Source organism: Zingiber officinale, chromosome 8B (assembly GCF_018446385.1).
Source record: "Zingiber officinale cultivar Zhangliang chromosome 8B, Zo_v1.1, whole genome shotgun sequence".
NCBI classification, from domain to species: domain Eukaryota; kingdom Viridiplantae; phylum Streptophyta; class Magnoliopsida; order Zingiberales; family Zingiberaceae; genus Zingiber; species Zingiber officinale.
Window position 1 is genome coordinate 5454843 of NC_056001.1, and position 5850 is coordinate 5460692.

Consider the following 5850-nt stretch of genomic DNA (forward strand, 5'->3'; position numbering starts at 1 on the left):
TTCCCTTCAGCTTTGGTAGGGAATTTAGCTTTATCCTAATATTATAGATAACTAAGGTCTTTTCTCTTCTTTATAGTTAGGACCATGTGGAAGGCTAATGTAGCCAAGACCATTAAGCTCATCGAAGAGGAGTTGAACCGAAGCGGGAAATCTGACTTGGAAAAGCATGACATTCATCCGACCAACTCTACTAATGAGACAAATACCAACGAGGAAGCAACTAGTGTCGCGGGGGCCAGCAACGCAACGACAAATATAGGAGAAATGCCCCCCTGGTGGGGCGGTGACCAGTGATGCAGCGGCAAATATAAGAGAAATGTAGCCCCCCCCCCCCCCCTCGCCGTTCTATCGTATCAATGTGGGTCTCCTCGAAGTCCAATGAACCCCTTCGGATTCGACACAAAGGATGTCGACCGGCAACTCCCTCTACCCAGGATGTGTTGGATCGAGACGTGCTAGAGGAGGGGGGGGGTGAATAGCGCTCGTGGCTTTCACTTTTTGAATTCGTAAAGCGTACGGAAAACTAACAGAGTAATAAGCAGCGGAAAATAAGAACAAGCACACAGACACGAAGAAATTTACTTCATTCGGAGCCTGTGACGACTCCTACTCGAAGGCCCGCGATCCTTGATCGCTTTCCGTGGGCAACAACTATAATATCGTCAATAGTACAAGTATGAAATGAGTACAGAAAATCTAAGCAATACCGACAACAAAATTTACAGAAATCGGAGCGTCGGGTTGTCGGTGTCAAGTCGCGGCACTTCCGGGTCGTCTTGTTAGCAGCTAGTTGCAAAGAGATCGCTTGGAATTCGTTGATTGAAGGTGCTGCTTGAAACCCCCTTTTAAACAGTGCTCAAGGCGCCCTAAAGCCCATCCAAGGCACCTTAAACTAGCCAAGTCGCCTGCGTGGATCAAGCCTGAACTGGTCGTGACTTATCCCTTTAAGGCGCCGTCTGTGCTCTCCAAGGCGCCTTCATCCACCAGTCCAAGGCGCCTTGAGCTTCCTTCAAGGCGCCTTGAGCTTCCTTCAAGGCGCCTCCAAGCTTGCTTCGCAGCCAGCTCAGCTTTGCACCCGAGGCGCCTCCAAGCCCCATGGAGGTGCCTCGGACACTGTTCATCCAAGGTGTACTTTGTGTTTTTGGTACTTGCAAGCATGTTAGTCCCAAAATACCTACAACACAAAGTTAGTACACATTAATAGTATGAATATGAAAGTTTGATAGTCTCCGGACTGTCCGGATCTGACTTCGGATTTCCGACTGGAAACCTTAGGTCGACCCGACGCCTACTATTCCCTCTACGGGGAACACGTCCTCACCTACTCCACTCAGGAGATTTACCTGTTGCAAGTGTGATCCTCCAGATCGACTGGACTTTTGCTCGGTGCTCGATGCTTCCGGACTTTCTGCTGGACTTCCGCTTTCCGGCTGGTCCAGTCTTTCACCTGGTTCGCGACACCAGAACTTTCCACCTAGGGTTACCCCCCTAGGACTTTTGCCTGAAGCACTCGACCCACCAAGACTTTCCGCATAGGGTTACTACCCCCTATGACCTAGGGTTACCACCCCCTAGGGTTTTCACCTTGCCTAACCACAGTTAGGGCTTTTGCCTAAGTACACTTAGGATTTTCCTGCAATCTTATTCGGATTGTTAGATCACCACACACCTTAACTTTGAATCATTTGTCATAATCAAAACTTAGGTTCGATCGTCAGATGCTTCCCACACCAACAGGATGTTTAATAGGTCCTTTCGCCGCGCCCTCCCTCTATTCGAGGGGAAAGTTCCACGCCGACCCCACAGGAGCAACGGGCAGGTAGGCTAGACTTAACTCCCACTGACCCTTCGGGTAGCCAGCCTCAAATGTAGCCCTTATTGCTGACTACACTCATTGACACGCAACCGATTTATGTTTTTTCCATCCACTCCGATTGGCTCCATTCCCAAGGCTACCCCCTCCAGGCCCAGTTCATCCCATGGGTCTGTTCATATGAAAATAAACATAACTTTTGGGATGCCCTCATAGAGGGGTTTGTTGGGACCTTGACGCCACTAGAGGAGGGTGAATAGGGACTCACCCAAAATGTCACTTCCTACAATGGTTAGTATGCACAACGGAATAAAAAAATACTAATAAGAGAAAGTAAACCTAACACGTTGATTTAATGTGGTTCAGAGATAAAGCTCCTACTCCACGGTTGTCCGTAAGGTGGATGATCTCGATCCATCGGTGGATGACTTCCCGGAAAACTTCCGGCTAGTCAAGTAGCTCCTTGTGGGTGGAGAAACATCGCCACAAACTCACACAAGTTCTTGATCACTTAAGAAGACCTTAGAGACTCTAATAGGGGTTAACCAACTCTATTTCGTCAACCTTGTCCAAGCACCCCAAGTTCTATTAAATAGAGCTTGGGAGGAAACACCTAGCTGTGTTTCCCGTCACCATTCGACTGGTACAACCACCAGTCGACTGGTCATGAGTGAAATTTGACCGTTACAAGCCAACAGTCGACTATCAGTCGACTGATGAAAAACACCAGTCCACTGCTACAGTGCACAATGAAATTTTACCCTGAGTACAATCTCTCATGCACTCGTCTTTGCCCGCATAACCTAGACCTAGCCTTCTAGCCTCCTCCATCAGCCTTGCATCCCACGGATGCCTCCCCATCCTTCATGTCTTGCCTTCTAGATCTTCCATTAGCTTTGTCATCATTGTCGGGTCGTTATTGCCAAGAGCCACTCTCCGGGACTTCATCCTTTGCCAAGCCACACTTGGACATGCATTACCAAGACTACATACTAGGACTTAGACTACCCAGACTCACCCTTAGACTTTCCTCCTTTGTCAAGATCACCCTTGGACTTTCATTGTTGTAGTTGTATCCTGCACACTCACAATGCATATCAAATACAACAATAAACATAACTTGAACCTTTGCCCAAACATCAAAACCTAGGGTATCCCAATTGCTCCAACAGGGCTTAGCTATATCTCCCTCAGATCCCCTTGCTCTTCAACATCTCCTCAGGATAAAGGGAAAACATGATGAAACCTAGGAGGACAGTATGGGGACACACACCAACCAGACAGCGAGCAGACTAGCGGATGGGTTTGCCTAGGACATGACAGAGGTACTTGTTTATCTTCAGCAGAGTACTTCTCTCCTTTTTAAGAAAATGCTTAGTATCTTTATATACTCTTTGGCCAGATTTGGACCACTTGGATGACTATTTGTTACAAATTGGTGGACCTAATTTAGGCGAAATAGGATTTGAGGAAGCAAGTGGAGGAGCTGAAGTCCTCCCGGGCTCCTCCTATCCAAGTCCTAGAGGAGTTGGCCCATCCGAAGAAGGAGGTGGTGGCCCAGGTGGAATTATTGCTGAAGCCTAAGAAGGTCATCCTCTAGGAGAAAGAGAGGGTGGCTTCTCAGTTGGCTATCCTTGAGAGGCTTCAAGCCAATCTGTAGACTTGTGAATCTAGGCTTAAGTCCGAAGGCATTCGAAGGATGAGGGTTTTGTCGGATTTGGATAAAAAAATTGTTGAAGTCAAGGCCCACTCTCTCAAGCTAAAAAAGGTTGACATTGCTCATGCTTCAGAGCAGGCGAAGAAGGAAGTCGAGATGCTAGCCAAAGGGGTGTAGATTGAAGAGAAACAGCCAGCCTTGGAGACCCAAAGGGTTGAGTTAGAGGCTTTGAAGCTAGGGATAGCTAGCTACAAGGTTGGTAAAACTGAGAGTTTCAACGTTAAAAGAATAGAGTACCTCCTCTCTGATGATTTCAACGCCCTATTAGGTACGAGAATAGTGAAAATGTTCTCTTATGGAGCGAAGGGAGCTATAAAAAAACTCTGTGAGGTTGGCTACCTGACGGTTGCATTCCCTGAAAACTTCATCAATCGTCAGAAGATTTTTAATGACGTCCCTAACAAGGCTTTTATTTTGCCTAACTTGCTTCTCCGCTTCCTCTATAATTTTTACTTAATTGGGTGTAGTCGGGTTTTTGCAATGGAAAGTGAGGCGGTTTTAACTTTTCCCATTGTTTTGCTAAAAAAGCTTGTTAAGTGTGAACTATTGTACTGAGTGGTTTTAACACCTAGCGAGGGGTGGAATACCGAGCGAGTGACAATTTATGGATGCCAAGCAAGCGGCGAAATTAGTGTCGAGTGGGCGGTGGTGTTCAATGTCGAATAAGTGGCAAAATTAGTATTAAACAGGTGATGATGTTCGGTGCCGAATAAGTGGAGAAATTAGTGTTGAATGGGGGTAGTTTATGAATACCTAGAAAGTGGTGAAATCAGTGTTGAGCAGGAGGCAGTGTTTGGTGTCGAACAAGCGGCGAAATTATTACTGAGTTGGTGGCGGTTTATGGATGCCCAACAAGTGGCAAAATTAGTGCTGAACGGACGATGATGTTTTGTGCCGAAAAAGTGGTGAAATTAGTGCTGAGCAGACAACATTTTTCGTTGTCGAATAAGCGGGTAAATGTGCGTGGGAACCATACTTATAACTCACAGTGGATGCGAAAGTCTGAAGCATTTATTGCCGACCGGAAGAGTACATTTTTACTAAGGGAAATACAAGGTACATGCTATGCTACAACTTTTCCTTATTAATGTCAGCATACTCTCAAGTTCTGTAAGGTTGTAGGTAGTTGGCGCTCCATGACCAATCCATTCGCTTGGCACTAAAATCTTGAAGGTAATAGAACCCAAAGGTGAGTTTTTGTACAACTTTATAAGGCCCGCTCCAATAGGGTTCCAACTTGAGAACATCATTGACCAACTTGATTCTCTTCCATATCAGATCGTATTCTTGAAAGAATAGGGGGATAACCCGTCGGTTGTAATTTTGTCTCACCCTCTAATGGTAGGAGGTCAGCCAAGCGACCGTCTTTTCAAGTTTCACTAATGAAGTACAACTCAAGGAGACGTCGATTGACATTTCCTTGATCATATAGTAGCATGCGAGTGGATTCTTTACCAATCTTTACCGGAACCACTGCTTCACCATTATAAACTAAGTAAAAAAGCATCATCCCCATGCTTTCCCTTGGGTAGTTCAATGTGTCTACAAAATATTTGGAAGTTCTTCAATCCAGTGTCACTCACATAATCAAGTTTGGTCTTGAGCCCTCAGATAAACCCTCTGTTTGTAATTTTTGCTTAGCCATTGCTTTGAGGGTATGTCATGGAGGTGAAGACTTGAAAAATACCAAAGCCTTCACACCATTGTTGAATTCTGTGCCCTTGGAATTATCTCCCATTATCTGAAGCATGCTTATGAGGGATTTTGAACTGACATAGGATGTTGATCCAAAGTCTCCACTTTTACCCATTTGGAAAAATAATTCATTGCCACTAGTATAAATTTCTTCTGAGCGAGGGCAATTGGGAAGGAACTAACAATATTCATTCCTCATTGATCAAAAGGGCAAGAAACCAAAGATGCCTTCAAGGGCTCGATCAATCAGTCGATGAGGAATGTATTGATGCTTTTAACAGGAAGTGCAGGTGGCCACTAGCTAAGTGACATCAGCCTATAGAGTGGGTAAGAAGTACTCGACCAATAATATCTTTCGAACCAGTGTTCGGCCTCCCGCATGGCTACCACAACAACCTTGTGTACTTTCAAAACATAGTCGATGTCATCCAATCTAATACACTTGAGAAATGACGATAAAAAACTCACTTGTATAGATGATCTCCTCTCAGGGTGAAGTAGTTGACACTCCTTTTAATATCCTAAGTCTGCTCAGCGCTGATCAGTAAAGTTCCATGTTAGAGGTAAGAAATTAGCGGAGCCCTCCAATTGATCGGCTCCTCTATATTTACTTGCATTGGGCTAT